Source organism: Ovis canadensis, chromosome 17 (assembly GCF_042477335.2).
Source record: "Ovis canadensis isolate MfBH-ARS-UI-01 breed Bighorn chromosome 17, ARS-UI_OviCan_v2, whole genome shotgun sequence".
Classification (NCBI taxonomy): Eukaryota; Metazoa; Chordata; class Mammalia; order Artiodactyla; family Bovidae; genus Ovis; species Ovis canadensis.
Window position 1 is genome coordinate 29,123,076 of NC_091261.1, and position 26,779 is coordinate 29,149,854.

Below are 26,779 nucleotides of genomic sequence, written 5' to 3' on the forward strand. Positions count from 1 at the left end.
TTATCCTTTCAAGCAAAGCAAGCTGTTCCAGGTACCTTAACAGTCTTCCAGGGAATTGACATTTTTTTCCATTGAGAGAATTTTGTAAAGACCCAAATACGTGGAAATCCGGAGGTGCAATGTCTGGTGAGTACAGTGGATGAATCAGAACTTCCCAGTCAAGTGGTCAGTTTTGCCTGATCATCAAAGAAACGTGAGCTGATGGCAGATGACGCACTGTCTGTTGAACAATTCCAGACACTATTTGTCGAGCGCTACTTTCCCTTGGTCTAACTGGAAGCGGTACACTTGGAATTGTTTGGTTTTCCAGAGGAGCTCATAATAGAGGACTGACTCCCTTCCAATCCCACCATATCTACATCACCACCTTCTTTAGATGAAGACTGGCCTGAATTAAGTGTGGTTGGTGGTGGTTCATTTCACTTGCCCCAAGATCTCTGCTGTTTTACCTCGTGGAACAGTATCCACTTTTCATTGTCACATTGCCCATTCCTGTTCTAAAAATGAATGTTTTCATTAGAGGATCGTGTGTAGAAGTACGGTCAAGGTTTCTTTTGTAAGTTACGTAGAACTCAAACATCAAAGGGAATAACATAATCAAACTGGTGCAACTGATTTTCAAATTTGAGTTGGATATTTTGAAGTATGTCGGGATTGTTCTCAATGTCTCGATTTGATCGCTATCAACTTCAACTGGTCTACCCGACTGTGGAGCATCGTTCAGCAAGAATCGCCAACTTGACAAACCTCTTGACACATTCCATCAGTCAGAACACCTCCATACACTGCACAAATCTTTTTTTGCATTTCAGTTGCATTTTTACCTCTCTTGAAATAATAAAGCATAATATGTCGAAAATATTTTCTTCCATTCTCAAAGTGAAAGTGAAGTCGCTCAGTCGTGCCTGACTCTTTACGACCCCATGGACAGTAGCCTGCACCAAGCTCCTCCGTCCATGGGATTTTCCAGGCAAGAGTACTGGAGTGGGTTGCCATTTCCTTCTCCATCAATATCCCTTTCTTTCCCTTATTCTTTTCATAGAATTATCATCATCTGATATTTCCTGTATTTATCTCTGGATTTGTTAATTGCCAGGCTCCTCCCACTCCTAAACATATGTATGAGGTAGAGACTTTATTTATTTTTTTTGTTTACTTCTTGTGACAGATTGAATTTTCCAAGATGGCTACAAGATTGCCTGTCTTCTTAGAATGTAATATTGACAGTCTTCCATCAAGATATGTGTGTTGGGGATGGTTATGATTTTCCATTTGAATCTTGGCAGGCCTGTGGCTCTTGACAGAAGTGATTTCCAAGGCTAATGCATAAGAGGAAGAGCTCTTCAGGTGAAAAAAGTATCCTGATTTCTGGTTAGAAACTTCCTTTAGTCTTCTTTATTCTAATGGCAACTCTTGGTTAATTAATTTACATGTTGTATATCCCCTCGTATTTTTAGAAATTTCAGGTTAGTAGTTCCAGCTGAATTTTTAAATAAATATATAAGAGAATAGACAACTCACAAGATCTGAATAAAGGAAAGTTAAGCTTACGGTGGGGGCTTCCCAGGTGATGCAGTGGTAAAGAACCTTCCTGCCAATCCAGGAGGCACAGGAGAAATGGGTTCAGTCCCTGGAAACCAACTCCAGTTTTCTTGCCTGGAAAATTCCATGGACAGAGGACCCTGGAAGGCTATCGGCCAATGGGATTGAAAAAAGGTGGCCACAACTGAGCACACACACAAGCTGAATGTAAGGCTTAAATATATGGTCTTCTTGAAAGCATTTTTTTAAGTCATTTTAGTTACATGTACATATTTTTGGCAGATAGAATATTAGTTTGTCTAGACAAAGACTTTCATGAGCAAGAGGCTAAGGTCTGGTATTATCTGTTGATTGCCTTTGTCCTTGCTGTACAGGTATCCTCCATTTTTTGAAAGTTCACTTTGCTCCACTTTGCTTATACGAAAGACTTAACATTGATACCTATTTTCGCTAATCTGTAAAAATCCAAAGAGGATTTACATGTTTCTGAAAAGAAGAAGGACTGATGTTGAAGCTGAAACTCCAATACTTTGGCCACCTGATGTGAAAAGCTGACTCATTTGAAAAGACCCTGATGCTGGGAAAGATTGAGGGCAGGAGGAGAAGAGGACAACAGAGGATGAGATGGTTGGATGGCATCACCCACTCGATGAACATAGGTTTGGGTAGACTCTGGGGGTTGGTGATAGACAGGGAGGCCTGGCATGCTGCGGTTCATGGGGTTGCAAAGAGTTGGACACGACTGAGTGACTGAACTGAGCTGAGAAGTAAAAACAGTGTTTGTTTCACGGGGGGCTGGTATAGAAACAGTGGGAATCCTGAGCAGCAAGAGTGGAACCATCAAGCTCCTTCCCCAGGAACTACACTCAGCATCTCAGCATCAAGCTGTTATGGTTTTGAACTGTGTGAGCATCTGTGCTTTAACTAGAATTATTTTGTGCATCATTAGCAATATGTGTCCTAAGATACTTGCTTCTTTGCTTTATGCCATTTTGGCTTATAAGAAATTATTTTTTAGGAATAGCTCTACTTTCGGATAATAGAGGAAACCTCTGCTTCTTCCCAGTTGTAATTACGTACATAGGGAATAGAAAAGCTTTAGCCTAGTTTACATTTTATACTATTACTATAGTAGAATTTTTGACAAAAGAGCAAAGCAAAGCCAAAAAAAAAAAATAGAAAGAAATAATTTTCCAAGTCACCATAACTCACATGAAGTAAAATTGTTTGGAAATGGGCTGTTTTCTCACTAAGAAAGACCCATTACACCTGAGCTGTTTTCCTGTTCACTAACCAGTGTCAAAGCAATGGAGAGTTCTGAGACACTGCCCTTAAAAATGTCACCCATGTCCAACTGTGAAAGTCACCCAGCTAGACTGAGTCACTTTACTTTAGACATGAAGGAGTCAAGCTTCTGTCTTGGGACATTTCAAAGAGGTCCTGAAGTGGCATTTCTTTCCTCATTTTTGATTGGGAGTAGTTCAGTCTTAGCAAGCCTCTACATCATGACCTACAAGCCTCTACAATCATGACCTTCTCTGTCACCCATCTGGCTGTTGAAGCACGAAACTGGGGTCTTAAAGAGATGTGAGGTAGGAGGCCAGGTTGGCTGCAGGTCGTTTCTCTGAAAACATTCAGGAGCAACAGAGGAAAAGGCCACCCCATTTGCAGCAACATCCTGTAACATGTCAATGAGAAGTCCCCAACCCCTTGGGCACGGACAGCTACTGGTCCATGGCCTGTTAGAAACTGCGGCACAGCAGGAGGCAAGTGGCAGGTGAGCGAGTGAAGCTTCATCTGTATTTACAGCTGCTCCCCATTGCTTGCATTACTGCCTGAGCTCTGTCTCCTGTAAGAGCAGTGGTGGCATTTGATTCTCTTAGGAACTTGGACCCTAACACTAAAGTCAAGGGGGAATATCCTGAGAAAAAAATGTGATGCAGTTGAATCTTCCCCAAACCATCCTCCCCCAAACCCCCATCTGTAGAAAAATTGTCTTCCATGAAACTGGTCCCTGGTGCCAAAAAGCCTGGGGACTACTAGTGTAAATTGCCCATCTCTGTATCTCAGAGAGGAAACCTGAGCAACGAGAGGTCCCTCAGGGTAGCAGAACCATCTAATAACTAATGTCTTCAACTTTCCTACCACTTTCAATCCCTCAGTTCCTGGGAAGAAATTTCTCCCTTCAGGCAGAAATCTACGTGTGTTCCATGCCCTTACTTTCTCTTTAATCTTGGTGATTTTCTCTCATATTCCTGGGGGCTGACAACAAGTTGACAAAACTGCATGAATGAAATTTAGTGTGGGTTTAAGCAGAGCATGAGGAGTCAGGCAATTGGAGACTGTGTGGCTACTGTGCAAGATTTGGGCTGAGGATCATTTATGTCCCAGCTGAGTTATCCCAGGTGCCTCTGGTGGAGCAGAGACAAATCTACCACGTGCCAACTAAAGAATGTTACTTGCCACCTGGTTCTATTAGAGTTAGCCATTAGTCACTGCAGTTGCTGACCAGCACACCCTGAAAGGAATTCATGGTGAAGATCAAGAAGGAGGCACTCTGTCCTCTGGAAAAAACTGGCAGAACAGGCCCTAAATAGTTAGATATTTTTTTGCATCTTCTCATACCTGGAAAAGCATTAAAATCGTTAATGGAGAAATCTGCTCCTTGAGACTAGAAACTTTTTACCAAAATGTTTTCTTTTTTGAGAAATTTTTTAATTAAAATAAAAATTTTTTTTTCACCATGCTGTGTGGTGTGTGGGATCTTAGTTCCCCAACCAGGGGTCGAACCCAGGCCCCTGCCTTGGCAGTGTAGTCTTAACCACTGGACTGCTAGGAAAGTCCCCTAAAATGTTTTCTAGATTGCATGTACCTCCTTAGCAAGTTGCATATATGTGCTGACTTCCCCGCCCACCTCTTTGGAGTCGTTCCTCGGAGCTCTCTGAGAGGCTGTCTCCCTGGCTATTGTCCTTAGTAAGTCCCCAGATATAACTGACCTCATCCCTCTCACATTGTCTGTTTTCTTTTTTCAGTCAACACAAGCACTGCATTGTTTTTAAGTCTGGATTCTTTTATTCTTTTCCTTTTAAGTTACTAAACTGTGACATAGTTTGTAACATAGCAATACCTATTGGAAGACCATTCCCCGTCCTGCCTCCCAGAGGAAACACACTTGACCTTTCTATTTTTGGTATCTTCTAGTGGCTACTAACAGATATCCGAAGAAATTTTCTGTTTTATGATTTGTTAAATATGAGACATTGTCTATGGGTGCTGTCCTATGACAGGTAGAGACTGTTAAATTGATATTTTATTTAAAGTGGATTTTTTTTTTTGAGACAAAGAGAATGATAAGGCTTGTAGTGGAAGAACACTGCATGACTCTGTTCCTCTCCACTCTGAATTTCTGCTCCCCAGTGTCAAGCACTATCAATTCTTTTAGCTCTTATTCTGGTATTAATCTTTGAATGTCTCAATAGCATACTTACACTACAATTTGTGATCTTTGCGTTTTAGATATCTTAAATTTAAAAAAAATGAAGAATAGTTGATTTGCAATGTTAATTTCTACTGTATAGCAAAGTGGTTCAGTTATTCATATACACTTAAAAAAAATTCTTTTCCATTATAGTTTATCATGGCATACTGAATATAGTTCCCTGTGCTATACAGTTGGACCTTGTTGTTTATCTGCTTAATGTATAATAGTTTGCATCTGTGAATCGCACTCTCCCATCCATCCCTTTCGTATCTAGCTCCTGCTTGGCGACCACAGGTCTGTTTTCTCTGTTTACACATTATCTTTTTACTTCCTACTCTAGAAGTTAGATTTCAGTTTTCAGCACATCCTACCACCATATCTTCCCTACTACACAACCTTTGATTGCTTCATACTCTCAGGAGATTTTTATAGTTTTGGTATAAATTGGTTATAAAATCATTATTATGATTTTGCAAATATTGTTCATAGTTGGGCAACCATTTTTGATTTAATTGTATTTCCTTCTTGAACATTTTTATTGGAGTACAGTTGATTTGCAATGTTGTGTTAATTTCAGGTATATAGCAAAGTGACTCAGCTATGCATATACATATATTCATTCTTTTTCAGATTCTTTTCTCATTTAGGTTGTCACAGAATATTAAGTAGAGTTCCCTGTGCTATAAATTAGGTCCCTGTTGGTGATCTATCTTATGTGTGTATTAATCCCAAATTCCTGATTTATCCCTTCCCTTTGGTAGCCATAAGTTTGTTTTTGATGTCTGTAAGTCTGCTTCTATTTTGTAAATAAGTTCATTTGTGTTGTTTAAAAAAATTAGTTTCCACACATGAGTCATATCATATGATATTTGTCTTTCTTTGCCTGACTTCTTTTAGTATGATTACCTTTAGTTGTAGCCACGTTGCTACAAATGGCATTGTTTCATTCCTTTTTTGTGGCTGAGTAGTAAGTGTTCTTGCCTGGAGAATCCCAGGGACAGGGGAGCCTGGTGGGCTGCCGGCTATGGGGTCGCACAGAGTCGGACACGACTAAAGCGACTTAGCAGCAGCAGCAGCAGCAGTAATATTTTGACCCTACTTTGAACGGTAACTGATTGCTACTTCTGCCGTCCTCTTTTGGTCTCACAGACCAGCCCTTGTCCAGCATAAGAGGGAGCTGTACAAGGGTGTGGATACCAGGAGAGGGGCTTGTTGGGTCCACCTTGAAGACTGGCTACCAAATCTTCTATCCTGGATTCCATGTTCTTTCTTTTGGTGGGCTACATTTTCTGGCAACATCCTGGAAAAGGTTGCCTGGGAAGTAATCTTTTTCAGATGTTACATCTGTGAACTTGTCTTTAATCTGTCCTCATCCCTGAATGAGGGTTTCGGTTTAGAATTCTAGGTTGAGAGCATTTTTCTTCAGAATTTTGAGGGCTTTATTCTTTATCATGTAGTTTCCAGAGTTATTATTGGCAAGTCTGATGCCATTGTGGATGTTTATTGCTGTGTACTCCTTGTCTTTGTGTTCTTGAAACTTTTGGACTTTTCTCTTTATCCCTTGTATTTTGGAGTTTCATACTGTGTGTGGGATTTTTTTTTCTTCTTCATACATTTGTGTATTGCCCTGGATATGTGATGGGCTCTTTTAATTTGGAAACTCAAGCTCTTCAATTCTGTAAAGTTTTCATTTATTAAAAATAAAGTTTTTTATTTATTGGTAATTTTCTCAGTTATCTCTTTCTGGGGTCATATTTGTTACATGGTTAATCTGTATTGATTCTTTGCTTTTCTTTGTATCATACTTTCTATTTTTTACCAGTGTTTCTTTGATATGCTTTCTGAAAGATTTTCTCAACTTTATTTTCCAAGACTTTTATTGATTTTTAAAATTCTGCTTTTATTTTTTAACTTTTAAGAGCTCCTTTGTTGTTTGATGAATGTTTCTCTCTTTCTCTCTCTCAACACTTTGTCCTTCCATTCTACTTTTATCATTTTGTCTAATTTTTTCCCCCCATTGGATGCTTTATGAGAATGTTTGACTTAGTGAAATTGAACTATTAGTGCTGAAGAATGATACATGAAAGCTGATTGGAACTATATGTTCAGAGGCAGGGACTGTCAAGACTTGGGGCTTTAATTTAGGGTAATTGGTTGGTGCTCTTTCATTGATAAATATCTCAACTTAGTATTTATAAATCTTTTTTTCCCCCTCTTGGATTGTTTTGTTTTAGGGTGGGTATGTTGGGGGACAGATAACAAACTAGGCTTCAGGATTCTAAGAGCAGAGCTGGGTAAGTGGGGTGGGAAATCTCATCACACTTTGTGCACAATTTCACCTGGTTTTTCTGCCTTAGTGGGGTGTTCCTCAGCTCTGCTGGCACCCCTGAATCTGGAGCTTGTCTGGGTTTAGGCTTTCGGTAAATTGCTAACATGGAGGGAGACAGACAGCTACCTGATTGTACCAGCTAATGGACTTCCCAGGTGGCACTAGTGGTACAGACCACACCTGCCAATACAGGTGACATACATGAAAAGATGCTCAGCATCACTCATTATTAGAGAAATGCAAATCAAAACCACAATGAGGTACCACTTCACACCAGTCAGAATGTCTGCGATCCAAAAATCTACAAGCAATAAATGCTGGAGAGGGTGTGGAGAAAAGGGAACCCTCCTACACTGTTGGTGGGAATGCAAACTAGTACAACCACTACGGAGAACAGTGTGGAGATTCCTTAAAAAATTGCAAATAGAACTGCCTTATGACCCAGCAATCCCACTGCTGGGCATACACACCGAGGAAACCAGAATGGAAAGAGACACATGTACCCCAATGTTCATCACAGCACTGTTTATAATAGCCAGGACATGGAAACAACCTAGATGTCCATCAGCAGATGAATGGATAAGAAAGCTGTGGTACATATACACAATGGAGTATTACTCAGCCGTTAAAAAGAATACATTTGAATCAGTTCTGATGAGATGGTTGAAACTGGAGCCGATTATACAGAGTGAAGTAAGCCAGAAAGAAAAACACCACATATATATGGAATTTAGAACGACGGCAATGACGACACTGTATGCAAGACAGCAAAAAAGACACAGATGTGTATAGCGGACTTTTGGACTCAGAGGGAGAGGGAGAGGGTGGGATGATTTGGGAGAATGGCATTGAAACATGTATACTATCATGTAAGAATCGAATCGCCAGTCTATGTCTGATGCAGGATACAGCATGCTTGGGACTGGTGCATGGGGATGACCCAGAGGGATGTTGTGGGGAGGGAGGTGGGAGGGGCGTTCATGTTTGGGAACGCATGTACACCCGTGGTGGATTCATGTCAATGTATGGCAAAACCGATACAGTATTGTAAAGTAAAATAAAGTAAAAATTAAAAAAATAAAGTACCTCCAGAGTAATTTTTTCAAAATATGAATAATTGCAAATCATGAAAATCTAAGTTCCACTCAGACCTTTTTTCAAGGGAAAGTTTTATTTTATTCTGTAATTTTGAAAATAATAAATATGTATCTAAGTATTAAAAAAAAAAAAGAAATGTGGGTTTGACCCCTGGGTTGGGAAGATCCCCTGGAGGAGGGCATGGCACCCACTCCAGTGTTCTTGCCCGGAGAATCCCATGGACAGAGGAGCCTGGTGGGCTACGGTCCACAGGGTTGCAAAGAGTTGGACATAACTGCAGTGACTTAGCATGCACCCACATGCACACCAGCTAATGGAGGGGACTTAGGATGAGGGGTTTAACTGCTTCGTAGAAAGACTTTGAAACAGTGATGCTCTGGTTGAGGCTTACCTTCCCTCCAGCCTTCACAAGCACTTCATGTCTCTTGTTTGGAGAACGTGTACCTTGACATTACTGCACATTGAGGGGCATTTATTAGAACATTGGTTTTCAGAGTGTAGTCTTGGGGTCTGAAGGTCAAAAGAATTTATAATGATACTCAGATAAAATTTGCCTTTTTCTCTCTTATGCTCCTTTGAGCATATGGGGGAACTTTCCAGAGGCAAGATGATGTGTGATACCACAACAGATTAAATGCAGAAGCAGGTAAGAGAATCTGGCTATCTTCTGCTAAGCAAACATTACAGAGATGTGTAAAAATGTACAACAGAGCTGATTTTCTCACTGTTTTTTTTTTAAATAAACAATTATCTTTCATAAAGTATGTTATTCGTGTTACCAGGTACTGGGATTATTAATATTGTTAAGTCAGTTAATAAATAAATACAGAAAGTATCAGTTTTGGGTAAATATATATGTGTGTGTGTGTGTGTGTGTGTGTGTGTGTTTGTGCATGCTCAGTCACGTTCAATTCTTTGTGACCCCAAGGACTGTAATCTGCCAGGTTCCTCTGTCCATGGAATTTTCCAGGCAAGAATACTGGAGTGGGTTGCCATTTCCTCCTCCAGGGGATCTTCCCGACCCAGGAATTGAACCTGTATACCTTGGGTCTCCTGCATTGGCAGGCAGATTGTTTACCACTGAATTACCAGGAAGTCCAAGTATGTATGTATGTACACACACACACACACACACACACACACACACATTCATGTAAAGGCTTCCCTGGTGGCTCAGATGGTAAACAATCTGCCTGCAAGGCAGGAGACCTGCATTCAATCCCTGGATCAGGACGATCCTCTGGAGAAGGGAGTGGCTACCTACTTCAGTATTCTTGCCTGGAAAATCCCATGTGCAGAGGAGCCTGGTGGGCTACAGTCCATGAGGTCGCAAAGAGATGGACGTGACTGAGCAACTAACATTTTCACTCATATGTGTAAATATATATTGGCATATAAATTTACCAAAAGCTGTTACTTTTAGTATATGATCAATGTGAACTAAAGTTCTTAGAGGTCTTCAATACTTTTTAATAGTATGAGAGGGTCTTGAGATCAAAATGTCTGAAGTCGCTGAATTAGAATAATACTCTTGGATTCTTCTTTGGCCTCACTCCTCTCTAGGTGACAAGAGTGACTTAATTGAAGAGTTTGGGAGAAGAACTGGGGAGGTAGGGCTCAGCTGTTTCCTCTCACTTTTCCTTTACACGGTCCTCAGTTCTTACACGTAAGATTTGCCTGTCTGTAATAAAGCATGTGTTCTCATCACCCTCTGATGGTGGTCACCTTAGGGCCTGTGGCACTGTCCTGTGATGAGACTTGAATTGGCCTGTCATGGCTTATGATTCTGATTGGATAAGTCTGTTTAATCCAGGAGTGGAATCAGAACATTTGTCTAATTCAGGCATAATAAGCCATGTTTTCTAAGAAGTGCTTTATTTGTAATAAACATTTAACTTTTAAAAAAGTTTTAATTTTTGTGATTTTAGACATACAGGCAAGTTGCAGAAATAGTACAGAGTGTTCTTAGATTCTTTTTGCCCAGTTTCCCCTGAAGTCGATGTTTTATGTAACCACAGGACAGAGTTAGAAAGCCGAGATAGATCATAATATACTACAATGAACTAACCCACAGACCTTTTGAATTTCATCAGTTTTCCCATAAATCTTTTTTCTGGCCCAGGATCCAATCCTGGGTTTGACATTAAACGTGACATTTCGATCCCCTGCTGCCCTGGTCCTGCCTCTGTGTCTTATGCAACGGTACAATAGTGTGTTCTCAGTCATGTCCAACTCTTTGCGACCCCATGGACTGTAGCCCGCCAGGCTCCTCTGTCCATGGGATTCTCCAGGCAGGAATACGGGAGCGGGTTGTCCTTCCCTCCTCCAGGGGATCTTCCCAACCCAGGGATTGAACCCATCTCTCTTGCATCTCCTGCACTGGCAGATGGATTCTTTACCACTAGCGCCCCCTGGGAAGCCCGCATCTGTGTCTTAACCAGTTGCATATTCAAGTGAAAAAAAGAGAGGTGTTGTTTGTCAGCCTTGTCTCTCAGCATTCCAAATGTTGACTCTTTCTAGAATTCTGTGGTATGAAGGGATTAGTTCTTATCTTCTTCCCCCTATTCCCCACTATGGTACTTTCTGCCTTCTCCCTTTGACTATTCAGTTGCCTCAAGTCCACAGCTTTTCCAGCTTCCAGAGCTTTGTTGCTACGTTTCTTCTGCTCCTTTCTGCCCTCCTGTTTCCTGCAGTTTGCCTTTTGGGTGACTTGTACTCTCTCCCACAGTCTAGAGTCAGTTGCTAAGCCCCACTCGTACTCTGAGAACTTGGGAGTGAATATATGTTTATTCCCTTGGTGTTATTATGGGGGCTTCCCAGGAGGCACAGTGGCAAAGGATCTGCGTGTCCATGCAGGAGATGTGGGTTCGATTCCTGGGCTGGGAAGATCCCCCGGAGTGAGAAATGGCCACCCACTCCAGTAATCTTACCTGGAGAATCCCATGGACAGAGGAGCCTGGTGGGAATCAGCTACACTGAATGACTGAGCACACGCACACAGTGTTATAATTAGTTGGATTTTAGTAAGAATCAGCAACAAATAAAAGGTTTAATCTTCTTGTTTGATTAGAAATCTGACCCTGATATGTAAGCCCCAATTTGTACATTATTTTTCTTTTCAGTTGAAAACCTCATTGAAATACCTTTAATGACTTGTATACTTAAAGCTTTATAGTCACTTTTAAGGCAGACAAAACTATGGAAAAATTAGGGAAAAATTGGGTAACTTTAAAATTAATTTTAGATTTATTTATTTATTGTAAACCAACACTTGTAGTCCATGATTACAATGCTTTTTGTAGTTTACCTTGAATTTCTTAGCTTAGAATCAAAAGCCATGCCCAGACATGGGTTTTTATCCTTTAGGCTTGGCTGGCATCATGGTGCCTCCAGCTACTCAGTGATCAGAAGTCACTGTAGTCTCTCCTAGTCTCCTCCTCCGTCAGTTTCTAAACAGGAAGAACTGCTGGAAGGAGCAAACACTATCTTATCTCTGGTTCCCAGCTTTCAACTTTCTCCTATCATTTTCTCACACTCAGCTGAAAGGGAAGAGTGAGATTATGGCTGTGTTATACTTTTCAGTAAAGTATTTTGCTATTCTTAATTACTTTTTCTTTAGTTTGAAAGAAATCAGGTTTGTTTTAGTTTATAGTAGTTGTAAGGAGAATAAAATATTACCTTCCTATCTTTTGTATTAAAAACTTACCTTGATATAGCCATTCCTTGCCCTTATACTTTGCTTATTATTTTATCTACTGTTTATTTATTATTGAGGCATAGTTTATTTATAGAATCGTACAAATTTTAGGTATACAAGATAGTGGTTCATAATTTTAAAGTTTATATTCTATTTGTAATTATTATAAAATATTGGCTATATTCCCTATGCTGTACAATATATCCTTGTATCATTTATTTTATACATAGTAGTTTGTACCTCTTAATTCCTTATCCCAATCCTGCCAGCACCTCCTTTTTTTTTTATCACTGGAGAGTCTGTTTCTTTCTTGCTGTATTTACTAGTTTGTTGTATTTTTAGATTCCACATATTAGTGATACCTATAGTGTTTGTCTTTCTCTGTCTGACTTATTTCAATGAGCCTAATACCTTCCAAGTTCAACCATGTTGCTGTAAATGGTAAAATTTCATTCTTTTTAATGGCTGAGTAATATTCCATTGTATGTATGTATGAAAATATATACCATATTTTCTTTATCCATTCATCTGTCAACGGACACTTAGTTGCTTCCATATCTTGGCTATTGTCAGTAATGCTGCTGTGAACGTTGGGGTACACGTATTTTTATATTCATAAACAGTGTGCTACATTATTTATCATATGTTCAAAAATTGCATCCATTACTTCCTCTTGGGACGGAATGAGGATGGAGAAGGGAATGTAGGGGATGGTTTCCTTGACTGTGATGCTTTATTTATTAAAATATTAAGGTCTGGAGCACATAGGACAAAATATTTAATGTTTATTTTGGGTGGTGAAGATGGGTATTTATAATGCTGTTTTTACTCTTTGGCATTAAAATTTTTTTTTGCAAATTCATAACCCTTTTTTAAAGTTGTATATAGCTTGATTTTACTAGGAATCATAGTGACTAACTACATGATCTTCTCTCACTGGAGAATGAATCACTTTCCATAAGTGAAAGGATTCTAGCCCATTGAAACTTAATTTTTAGGTCCGTCTAGTCAAGGCTGTGGTTTTTCCAGTAGTCACGTATGGATGTGAGAGTTGGACTTTGAAGAAAGCTGAGTGCCGAAGAACTGATACTTTTGAACTGTGGTGTTGGAGAAGACTCTTGAGAGTCCCTTGGACTGCAAAGAGATCCAACCAGTCCATTCCGAAGGAGATCAGCCCTGGGATTTCTTTGGAAGGAATGATGCTGAAGCTGAAACTCCAGTACTTTGGCCACCTCATGCGAAGAGTTGACTCATTGGAGAAGACTCTGATGCTGGGAGGGATTGGGGGCAGGAGGAGAAGGGGACGACAGAGGATGGGATGGCTGGATGGCATCACTGACTCGATGGACGTGAATCTGAGTGAACTCTGGGAATTGGTGATGGACAGGGAGGCCTGGTGTGCTGCGATTCATGGGGTTGCAAAGAGTCGGACACGACTGAGCGACTGAGCTGAACTGAAACGTTATTTCCCAGGTCACATCTACCTTGGTAAAACTTGGGATGGCAGAAACAACTACAAAGCAGTATTTCTATATATTTGTTCTCACTTGGTCTTCAGAAATTTCAGCCTTCTCAAATTTGGTGAAATGGTCTGTGTGTGGTAAGTTGTTTCAGTCGTGTCTAACTCTTTGCGACCCCATGGACTGTAGCCCACCAGGCTCCTCTGTCCATGGGATTCTCCTGGCAAGACTACTGGAGTGGGGTGCCATTTTCCTCCTCCAGAGGTCTCTGAGAATTATCTATAAAATCAAAGCACAATAATAACAACATTAGAATACATGCAAATCAGGACTCAAATATAAATATTGCTCAAATCCAAAAGCAGGAAGTGCAATACAAAACTGCCTCTTTTAGCATGTCAGAAAGTTATGAATTAAGTTGAATTAATACATTATAAGAAGAAACATGTCAGTCAGAAAAGAAAGTAGATGATCAGTAATGGAAGTCTGCAAAGTTATGGAAATTGTCTTGCCCTAACATCCCAGCTGTGCCCAAGAGATGTTCTCCTGGCCTGTGGACTTCATCTCTCTGGGGACAAGAACAGCTTTTTTGAAGTGACATAGCTAACAGGTCCCCACATAGAAGAATCAATCCCATTAAACATCAGGACTTAAAGATAAGAGGTGCTGATTTAATTCTATGATCATTAAGTTAACAGGGTACAACTTGAGGTCCCTTTGGCAGTTAAATTTCTTGCTTTAAAGACATTGGTTGCATTTAGATTTATATACTAGTCATTTGTATGCAGGGTTAATTTGAGTGTATCCATTGAAGAATGATCTGCTTACTCTCTGATTATGAAAAAGATCAATTAGTTGAACTTGCAAATTTGAGAGAAAGGATTCTGGAGAAGTATGAATTCACTGAAGTACCAATATGAAGATTCTTGGTAGCAGACTCTCATCTTGGCCCCATACTACCAAGACAGATAGCCCATGACAAAAGTCATGCAGTTACATTAGGACATTTAGAATACAGTAAAAAATCAGTCACAATTTCACTAATGTTACAGTTTTGATGTCATTTTTACTTTTGAGGCGTTTACCATGTAATTTGTGTGTGTGTGTGTGTGTGTATACACACACCAATGTTGTATTATGTTGTGTATATATATATATATATATATATATATATGTAACTGAGGTCCTGAATTTTTAAAAATCAAAATGGTAACTTTTATTTTTTTATTGAAGTATAGTTGAAATATAGTTGATTTACAATGTTGTGTTATTTTCTGCTCTATATATAGTAAAGTGATTCAGTTATACATATAAATACATTCTTTTAAAATATTCTTTTCCATTATGGTTTATCATAGGATATTTATTAATGATCTAGTTCTCTGTGCTATACAGTAGGACCTTGTTGGTTATCCATTCCGTGTAGAGTAGCTTAAATCTGCTGACCTAAGCTTGTACGCCATCTCTGCCCAACCCCTTCCCCACTGGCAACCACAGATCTGTTCTCTATACCCACGACTCTTTCTGTTTCACCGATGGGTCCATGTCTGTCACATTTTAGATTCCACACATAAGTGACATCGTATCGTGTTTGTCTTTCTCCTTCTGACTGACTTACTTAGCATGATAATCTCTGGTTGCATCCACGCTGCTGAAAATGTCATAACTTTGTTCTTTTTTATGGTTGAGTAGTATTTCATTGCAATGGCAACCCACTCCAGTGTTCTTGCCTGGAGAATCCCAGGGACGGGGGAGCCTGGTGGGCTGCCCTCTATGGGGTCGCACAGAGTCGGACACGACTGAAGCGACTTAGCAGCAGCAGCAATAGCAGCAGTATTCCATTGCAAATATGGACACATCTTCTTTATCAGTTTGTCTATCAGTGGACATCTAGGTTGTTTACATGTCTTGGTTATTGTTAGTGCTGATATGAACATAGGGGTTGCACGTATCTTTTTAGATTAGAGTTTTGTCTCTATATATGCCCAGGAGTAGGATTGCTGGATCATATGGTAATTCTCTTTTTAGTTTTCTGAGAAACTTCCATACTGTTTTCCATGTTGGTTGCACCCATTTATATTTCTACCAACAGTGTAAGAGAGTTTCCTTTTCTCCACATCCTTTCCAGGCTTTGTTGCTTATAGAGTTTTTACTGATGGCTATTCTGACCAGTGTGAGGTGATATTTCACTGTAGTTTTGATTTGCATTTCTCTAATAATTAGTGATGTTGAGCATCTTTTTTATGCGCCTATTGGCCATTTGTATTTCTTCTTTAGATAAATGTCTATTTAGGTCCTCTGCCCATTTTTTGATCGGGTTGTTTGTTTTTTTGTTGTTGAGTTGTATGAGCTGTTTTTCTATTTTGGAAATTAAGCCCTTGTTTGTTGCATTGTTGGCAAATATTTTCTCACATTTTGTAGGTTGTCTTTCTATTTATGGTTTCTTTTCCTATACAAAAGCTTGTAACTTTAATTAGGTCCCATTTGTTTATTTTTGTCTTTGTTTCTATTGCCTTGGGAGTCTGACCTAAGAAAACATTGGTATCATTTATGTCAGAGAATGTTTTGCCTATGATCTCTTCTATAGGTCTTGACTTTTTAATGAAATATTCCTTTTTTTGTGTACAGTCATTTCATAAATTTTTATTGAATTGATATTATATTCTAGGTATTGCTTAGGTGCTGGGTGGATAAAAGCTTTTGCCTTCAAGGAATGTACCTTCTAAAATGAGGGAGAGAAAATAAATAAAGGAAACATTAAACAAGAGGCATGTCTGATGGCAATCAATGACATGAAGAGTAAGTAAAGCAGTGGAAGGAAGGAGAGAGTGATGGATGTGGTCCAGGAAAGGGTATCAGGGAAGACTTCTCAGAGGAACTGGTGCTGAATAAAGGTCTGACTCAACTCTCAAGAGGATACATTATTAAATGAAAAGAGGGAAGATCTAGAGTGAGTTAGATTTGGGGTTACTGATGTGTATTACTAAAGACCAGTTTATTTCTTCAGACTTAGGAGTGGGTTAGATATATTATGGCTATTAAATATTTATCAGTTCTGGCATTGTAGAATATTGGACATATTTATTATCTCAAAATACAGGCATGTATATTTGTATGCACACTCAGTGGGCTAGAATGGAAAGAGTAATGTGTAAGTGTGAATGCTTCCATGTAAGAAAGATTCATTGGACCCTCCTGAAAGATTCCAGATTTTTCAAGACTCTTACTCTCTCTCTGTACATTAAATACTCAAGTAAAGGAACCGATTTGCATGCCCTGAATTACTAGATATAATCACACTCCTCCTAAGACTTTCCTATTCATTATAGAATCTTCACTTTGTATTCCCCAAATTAGAGTCTAGGTTCATGTCCTTGATAAAGTTTTCACAGTTAGTTGACAGCCATCTGAATCAAATTTATTATGAGGTGATTTTTGACTGTCCTATTTCCAGCTAATCTCTTGTTCACCTAATCAATGCTTATCAAGCGCATATTATGTGCCAGCTATTAGGAGTTGAGGCCAGAGATGGAAGACATAATCTGTATCCTGACAGAGCTCTTGCAGCGGAAACAGTCAGCATGGCAGGACAGGGGCTGTGATGGAAGCAGCGCAAGGCGTGGAGAATGGGAGGCCTGGGTGGGCAGCCTGTGAGGCCTCGAGAGCCCTCATTTTAAAAGGAGACACGATATCAAGGGCACATGCCAAAATTTAGTTAGCAGTTCCCTTATTTTTTTGTGCCTGACCATTGCTTCTAATTTTTCATTGATATAGGTTAGAAGCAGTTTCACTTCTAGATATGTGCACCAAAGAATTGAAAGCAGGTACTCAGACAGATACTTGTACACCAGCATTCACAGTAGCGTTGTTCGCAATAACCAAAAGGTGGAAACAATAAAAGTGCCCAAGAATGAAAAAATGGACTAACAAAATGCGACATATATATGATATGTATTATATGCATTCTGATGCTGGATACAGTATGAACAAACCTGAAATATTAGGCTAAATAAAATAAGCTAGACACAAAAGGACAAATATGATTCCACTTATGTAAAATACATAGATTAGTCAAATTTGGAGACAGAAAATAGAATAGTGGTTACCAGGAGCTAACCACTCTTGAGGAGAAGGGAATGGGGAGTTATTGTTTAATGGGTACAGAGCTTATGTTGAGAATGATAAAAAAGTCCAGGATATGAATAGTGATAATGGTTGCATGACAATGCTAATTTTCTTAATGCCACTGACTGTGCACCTAAAATTAGTTAAAGTATATATATATCTTTTATCACAGCTTTAAAAAAAAAAAGCTATCATGGTATCCCAGTGCATATAGGAAATACATATATCCTAATATGTAATAGAAATTTCCCAGTATTTGGATTATTTCCTTATTTTAGACCTTAGAAGAAATCTTCCTGGATCAGAGTTTATGGCATGTAATAAATGTCACCAAATTGTTTTGTGAAAACAGCTGTGCAGGTTTACAGCTCTCAGGCGCACATATCAGTGCTGATGTCATTATTCACGTGCCAGCCTGCATCCCTGACAAAAGGGAAGAAAATTGTTTTGAAAATTCACCAGTGAAGGACTAAGCCTTGAGTTAGGCTCCAGTATGAATTAAAAAAACGGTGCTTTGTTTTAATATGCACTTCTTTATTAGTGAGGTGTGGTGTTGGAGAAGACTCTTGAGAGTCCCTTGGACTGCAAGGAGATCCAACCAGTCCATCCTAAAGGAGACAAGTCCTGGGTGTTCATTGGAAGGACTGATGTTGAAGCTGAAACTCCAATACTTTGGCCGCCTGATGTGAAGAGCTGATTCATTTGAAAAGACCCTGATGCTGGGAAAGATTGGGGGCAGGAGGAGAAGGGGACAACAGAGGATGAGACAGTTGAATGGCATCACCGACTTGATGACATGGGTTTGAGTGAACTCCAGGAGTTGGTGATGGACAGGGAGGCCTGGCGTGCTGTGGTTCATGGAGTCACAAAGAGTCGGACATGACTGAGTGACTGAACTGAACTGAACTCTCTTTGTATTTTTTTTTTTAACTGATGTATTTCCTATTGTGTAAGTTCTCTGGTTTCTCAGAGTATTTTAAAATTCATTTCTCACTTTAAGACAGCTTAGCAAAATACACACACAAAAACAGGGTGTTTTAAAAGTCAGAAAATTGAAGCAGAGGGAAACTAATGGTAGAAAAATAAAATGAAGACAAGGTAAGTTATTAAATATGGAGTTTACTGAGGGATCTGATTAGAGGAAGGCAACACGTTTGTCACTGAGTTTTCTGGAAGCCAATGGAAAGAAAGAGAAACAAGATCCATAGCTTGATGGGTTCAGCCAACATTTGGTTGGTTAATATCACCTTAATTCCTGGTATAGATTCTAAAACAGATTCTTCCTGTGGGTTCATATACTAGACTGCATAGAAAAATCATAGGAGCCATATTTTCCAACCCACCTGATTTTGCAAAACCTCTTCACTGCCACTCAACAGGTGGAGTCTCTTTCCCCCTCTCCCTCAGCCTGGGCTGGCTTGGAACTGCTGGCCTGGATTAATAGAACCTGGCAGAAGTAAGGCTTCATGACTTCCAAGGCAAAGCAGTGAAAGGAAACCCAGTTCCCACCTGGCTCTCTTTCTTGGAATAGATGCCTGGGAAGCCTGGAGCCCACATATGAAAAGTCTCTGCACCTTGAAGTTGCCATGATGTAAAGACCATGTGATGGAGATAAAGAGATGCATCCAATCAGATGGAGCTGAGTGGGAGGAGATGAGCCATCCCTGCTGAGGGCTGCTGAGGTTGCAGATTCATGAGCCAAAATAAGTTTTGTTTTTTCTTTTTATATTTTTTTGGTGTGGACCATTTTTAAAGTCTTCACTGAATTTGTTGCAATATTGTTTCTGTTTTGTTTTTTTTTGGTCCAGAGGCTGTGGATCTTAGCTCCCTGCAGGATTGAACCTGCCCCCCTCTGTATTGGAAGGGCAGAGTCTTAACCACTGGACCTCCAGGGAAGTCCCTCAAATAAGTTTTATTTGTTGCTTTAACCTGGTGTGTTTTAAGGTGGTTTTTTATGTAGCAGTAAGTAACTGGGAAAGTTTATTTACAGAAAATATAGAGGGAGGGGGGGTTCAGGATCGGGAACACGTGTATACCTGTGGCGGATTCATGTTGATGTATGGCAAAACCAATACAATATTGTAAAGTAATTAACCCCCAATTAAAATAAATAAATTTATATTAAAAATAAAAAAATAAAAATCTGGAAAATAAAAGAAAATATTAAACTCTAGCAACTTCTCTTCCTTGGCTGATGCCTGTGAAGTTGGCAGCCATCTCCGACTCCGCATCTTGGCTGCCCTCAGACCCTTCATGAAGTCCAATGATGACCAAAAAGAGGGCCACAAAGTTCATCTGACATCTGTCAAACCGATATATACACATTTAAGCAGAACTGGAGGAAACCAAGAGGCACTGACAATGGGGTGTGCAGGAGATTCAGTGATGCCCAACATCAGTTACCTCAGCAGCTAGAAAACAAAGCACACGCTGCCCAGCGGCTTCCGCAAGTTCCTGGTCCACAACATCAAGGAGCTTGAAGCGCTACTGATGTGCAACACATGTCACTGCGCTGAGACTGCTCACAATGTCTCCTCCAAGACCCACAAAGCCACTGTGGAAAGGGCAGCACACCTGCCCACTGGAGTCGCCAATCCTAATGCCAGACTGTGCAGCTAAGAAAATGAATAGACAGCTCCTTTGCACATTTTGTTTGTGTTAATAAAACTGTAAAACTCAGACAAAACAATAACAAACAAAACAAAACAAAAAATTCAGCAGCAGTGTTTTACAGCATCAGTGTGCCAAACACATACGGGGTTGAGCTGTTGGGCTCTGTACAGGCTGAAGCTGGGAGCTCCAGCGCCCATCAGTGAAACAATTATACTGGCTTTGGAAACAAAGCAGTTTGAATGCCTTTGAACCTTCCTGCACATTTTTGGAAACCGTGTCACTCTTGTTAACAGTATACTTATAGTGTGTTCTGCTTATAAATAATCTTTAATACAAATATCCAGAGCTTCTTCTTAAAGACCATTTAACTCTCACAGAGAACACCTTAAGCACAACAAACAGCTTCCTGGTATAGGCTTATATTTATTTGATGGCAAACTATAGGATATTCTAGACTTTTTTTTTTTTTTGATGAAGAATTCAGATGAACCAGAAAGAGATTCCAGGTACCAGCTAAGAGCTCAAACCAAATGTGCATAATTGGGATCTATTGTTGGAAGGATAGTGAACTTTTTGGGAGGTCTGATTCTTTCTCCTCCCTCTGATGAATGTGAAGCTCCTATAATGGGCAAGCTCTCCATGGGGAGGATCCAACAGAGGGGAAGAAAGTCTGGGTCTACCCAGGAAAATTGTGACTGACTGAAGCTTTACATGGGACCTTTGCCTCCATGGTCCTGTTTACTGGTCTTCCAAAATTTCTATTGGATGGCAAATTCCTTTAGAAAAAGGGGGCAAGTTTTATTATAGCTGTGGAAGCTGGCAGAGAATAGCAGTCAGTTATGTTAAGGATGTGAGAATGGACCCGGGGTCTAGAGAGGCTGGATCTAAACCCTGCTGGTGCCACTCACTAGCCGAATGACTTCAGGCAACCTAGCCTCTCAGTGCCTCAGTTTTCTCCTCTATAGGAGTGCTCATAAGGGAGCAAAGGTTAAATCATTTTGAAGTCTCGTGAATAGTCTGTGGACAATGACTGTAGCCATGAAATTAAAAGATGCTTGCTCCTTGGAAGAAAAGCTTTAACAAACCTTGACAGCATACTAAAAAGCAGAGACCTCCCTTTGCTGACAAAGGTCAGTATAGTAAAAACTATAGTTTTTCCAGTATCATGTATGGATGTGAGAGTTGGACCATAAAGAAAACTGAGCACTGAAGAATTGATGCTTTGGAACTGTGGTGCTGGAAAACACTTACGACAGTCCCTTGGACAGCAAGGAGATCAAACCAGTGAATCCTAAAGGAAATCAACCCTGAATATTCATTGGAAGGACTGATGCTGAAGCTGAAGCTCCAATACTTTGGCCACCAACGAGTGAAGAGCTGACTCATTGGAGAAGACTCTGATGCTGGGGGAGACTGAGGGCAGGAGGAGAAGGGGGCGACAGAGGATGAGAGTTTAAACAAACTCCAGGAGATAGTGAAGGACAGGGAAGCTGGCGTGTTGCAATTCATGGGGTTGCAAAGAGTCGGACACAACTTAGCAACGGAACAAGACTAGTGTGTGGCATAGAAGTGCTAAGTGTCAGCTGCTGCCGCTGCTGCTGCTGCCTCTTATTAGTTTTTTATTGGAGTATGATTGCTCTACAATGTTGTGTTAGTTTGTGCTGTACAACAACATGAATCGGCTGTATGTATACATAGGTCCTCTCCCTCTTGATCGTCCCCCTCCCCATCTTACCATTCTAGTGCATCACAGAGCACAGAACTGAGTTCCCTGTGCTACACAGCAACTCCCCACTAGTGATCTAGTTTACACGATACTGCAGCTGCTTCTATACGATTACTACTACACACTAGTGATGGGCACTCAGTGAAGCTTGCTTTTACATGCTTTGATCCCCTCTGTTCAGCTTTCATCTTCTACCTCTTGAGTCTTCTGCCCATCCCAGGCTGTGGGTGCTGTGGCTGCTGCCTCACCCTCGGTGACCAGGTCAGCCAGTTTGCCCTGGCAGTTTCACCACCGAGAGTTCATCATCACACACTCCAGGCCACCCTCCCAGCTGCCAGTCAGTCCCACCCCATCCTGACAGCATTTATCTGAACCTTCCATCAGTTTAGAGATACACACTGGAAAACACATTGTGTTTCTATCATGGCTCCTATCAGTAAATAGTTCATTGTGTTTATTTATAAGCTCTATGTCTTTTTCCTATGCTTGTAGTAAAAATATTTGGTGGAAAGAATTGCATTTTTTTGTTGTGTTGTATGTGGTGGACGTCGTGTTTGTCTTTTGAAGATTTGTTTTGTGAGCTCTTGACATAATCTCTCTCTCTCTTGTGGGTTTAGGATCTTTTGGTGGAGATGTTTGTGTTAAGTCGAGTCAGTCGTGTCCAACTCCTTGCGACCCCCGACCCCAGGCTCCTGTGTCCATGGGATTCTCCAGGCATGGCTACTGAGTGGGTAGCCATTTCCTTCTTCAGGGGATGTTCCTGACCCAGGGACCGAACCTGTGTCTCTTAATGTCTTCTGCGTTGGCAGGTGGGTTCTTTACCGCTAGCACCACCTGGGAAGGTGGAGATGAGCAGAGTGTAAGGTTTAACCCCTGTGGTTGAGTTTTTGTCAGCAGTTTTGTGTCAGACAGCTTAGCACTGACTTGGTTGGCTCTTTGGTCTCCTTGTGTACTAAACAGAGCGATGGCTTGGGTGTCAGAAGACCTTGACTGATGCGTCAATCCCTTGGACAGTTCATTTCAGTGGAGCCTCAGTTTTCTAATTTGTAAGAGTGGCACAATGATATCTCTCAGAAATATTTGAGGGTTTAATGAAGTGAAATGAAGTGAAGTCGCCCAGTCGTGTCCGACTCTTAGTGACCCCATGGACTGCAGCCTACCAGGCTCCTCCATTCATGGGATTCTCCAGGCAAAAGAGTACTGGAGTGGACCACCATTGCCTTCTCCATGTGGGTTTAATACAGTTATTCTTATCAGGCTCACTGCTAGTGAGGACGGCTTTGCGATGATGAGAAAAAGGTGTTCCCACCTTCAGGCAGACACAGCCCTGTCCCCAGGATCTGCCCTGTGAGTGAAGTGTGGGTTGTGTTCCCTACTCATCCTCTTAGCTGGGTGAATGCTCTGGGTACAGGTCACAAGTCATACAGCTGTGTGCACAGACTCCAAGGCTTCTAAAAGTTTAGTTTGTAATGATAGAATGTCATACATATACTGGGAATTATTAGTAATGGTACATTCTATTTCTCAAACACTGTCCTATCTATTTGTCTATCATCTGTCTATATCATTTAATCATTCTAATTTTCACAAAGGATTTGAGATGGCACTGATTAAATCACAGAATCACAGCTAATATTTGCATAGCACTCTTTCATTGATCTAAATTCCTCTGTTTCATCCTCATAATGGTCTTATGAGGAGAGTATCCTGTCTCTCACTTTACAGATGAACCAGCTGAGTCTCAGACACACATAATAAATGGTACAGTCAGGATGCAAACCCAGGTTTTTTGGCTTATACCCATGTTCTTTTACCAATATCATGCCATCCAGTCAGGTTGTCACTATGATAAAGTATGATATGACAGAGCTGTTTTTTATTTTCTGTGCTATATCTCAAAATTGGAGCTGCTCTTCAGTAATTGAAACTGAACAAAAAAAATCAAAATCTATTATTATAAACACAATAGAGACATACGGAATTTGTCCTCTCTTGGTTTATGTACTATCTTTAGCTGTTAGGGAATTTAATTTTTATATGAGAGAAGCAGCGCATTCAACCAAAGGGATGTGGATTACATAGAAATGAGCTATGCTTAAAAGGGACCCAAATAGCCAGAGAAAAGGGAAGAAGAGGACAACATTAATACCTGCAGCTTCAGTAATCACTAGCATCATTTATTATGACTACTGTCTCTTGCTGTGTAAATATATCACATATGATCTTATACAAGGGGGATTTCTGTAAGAAGTATTCTGCTTAAGCACAATTGGATTTCAGATAAATCCCATATATCCGTTTCATATCACCCTTTGTTACAGGATTTCAAAATGCTTGTGAAACACTAAGGAAATGAAATGATATCTAGTCTCTTATCAAAAGAGCAAGAGTATTGCACTGATGGTTATGAGAAACAGGAGCAAAGAGATATTTCAAAATTGCATGTATGCCACTCAGAACCACAACCCTGGGTTTCAGAAATCACCTATTGTTAGGTATTTTCTTAGGAAAGATATAGTTCCATGATTTGTTTTGCTGTATTCAGTACTGTTTTAACCTCATTTTTATTGTTCCAAGTAAGCATTGTACTTTATATTTCCATGATACCAGATTTTGGGAAACTTTACAAAGTAAATTGAATCTATTTCCATAATTCCAGGTCTTGTTTTTTTTCTCTTTTTTTCCCTATAGGATGAAGGTAATGGTTGTCACCTCAACTCTGGAAAAATGCCAAAGTCACGTGGCTTTCAGAGTAAAGAGAGCCTGCTTCTTGTGACTGATGTTAAAGTACAGGAAGAAAGAGATTGACCCTTCTTGTAGCTCTTATTGGGGAACAAGACATACGCCCACACTCTAGTCTAAATTTGTCATTGGTGTCTCAAGAGACATGATTTGATTTGTGGCAATACCGAGTCCAGATTACAGAGAGCAAGAAGGCCCATATGGTGCTTGGCATCTTGGCAAGAAACATGAGTTAGATAGGAACTTGTTGGTTTTAATCTCAAACAGTTCTCATAGAATTCTTTTACACATATAAGGAAGCTTTAGAATAGTTTAGTCCAACATCTTTGTTTTCTATGAGGAACCTGGCTTCAGAGTGGTGAGATGATTTGCCTGGTGGTGATACCAAAACCAAGGCTGGAGGGCACCAGCCAGTGGGTCCCTCACCATGCCATTCAACCACTTCCTTTCCTCTTCAAGGTGAAGACTAATATATTTACTAAAAAATCAGCATAGATAAGATTTATTTAGAATTTTTGGGGGGTATTTTGGGCACTGTGCTTTAGATTTACTTAGATTTATTTAGAATTTGTTGCGGTATTTTGGGCACTGTGCTTTCTGCATTATGTCATTGAATCTTTCTGAAATGCTTTGACTCTACTAAGCTATTGTTACATCTGTTTACCTACCTTACAGATAAGCAAACTGAGGCTTACAGAGTTAAAGGACCTTGATCAGAATCATACACCTCTGAGAACCAGGATTTGAGCCCAGTCTTATCTCAGAGACCTCACTCTCAACTGCCCCCTGACACTCACGCTCTTTGCTGCAGTTTCTTTGCTCTGATTCTCCTTGGAAAGGAATTGAGCATCAGCCCAAGTGTTGGAGCCCAGGGGGAGAGACAGCATTTCACTCTTGAAGTGGTTACTTACTGTCTCCTTTCTCTTTTTTCTTCTCTTTGTCCTTTCTACAACAGTCTTTCCTTTTACATTCTCAAAACTAGAGGCAGTTTCTGACTCGAATTCCCATTTCCAGCTCTGGATTTCATCTGAGGTTTGCCTTCTTGTTTTATTTATACATTTGATTATAAAGATCCTTAGGCAGAGATTTTACTGTGTTTTTTGTTGTAGTCTTATTTATTGTATAAGGCTATGTATACTTTGGCACACACATAAATATTAACATAATAATGTTACATAGATTGTAGGAGATTTATATGCAGTCATTCTTTACAAAAAGCAGGTAGTTTGTTTGATTGCTTTTGTGAGAGAGGTTAGAAGTGGGTCCCTCAGCTTTTCTCAAACTTACGCACGTTCCTTCTATTGAGGGCAAAGAAAATGTATTTTCCCTCTGACTTTATTGAAGTTTGGCAGGTAGAGAACATGCATGTTTAAGAAAATGCACTGTTTGTGGGTGAGGGACGTAACAACGAGGTACTTTCTGCCTGAAAGCATTTCTGCAAAGTGCTAGGGCTTGATTTATGGTGTGAACATTGTTTGGAGGATGATAAATATGCAATGTGGATTCTGTGTTGATCCCAGCAATCCAAACTGCACAATTTCTTTGCATCCAGGGTCACTCAGTAAGTGACATTCGTCTGCCTGTAGCTGGGTACTGATTTGCTTCCAAGTGTGGTTCAGGCATGTCCAACATAGCTAATGAACCAGGGGCTGGATGAATTGAAAATTTCAATTTATTTTCTTAGGGGCTGTGTAGTTTCCCAAGAAAGAACACAAGCTGGTTCTCCTTCTGGTGTGCAGATGTTTCCAGGAGCCTCTGCTCACCTGGAGGGGATGCCCACTGAAGTCTACACTCGGAGGGACTTAGGAGACTTCTGGAAAACCACCATCTTAGGTGAGAGAGATTGACTCGGGAGCAGGTAGAGATGTTTTGAAGGCTGTGTACTGCATGTGGCTTGGATCTGTCTCCTTGGCACAACCTCTCTGCCCTCATGGCTATAAGCAAAATTCAGATCTGTTTGGTCAAC

General features: G+C 40.2%; 1 pseudogene; it reads left to right on the plus strand.

The window, feature by feature from the left end:
* The window catches only part of LOC138422830 (large ribosomal subunit protein eL32-like), an 85,793-nt pseudogene extending 65,430 nt beyond the window's left edge, over positions 1-20,363 (plus strand).
* Positions 20,364-26,779: the final 6,416 nt, after the last annotated feature.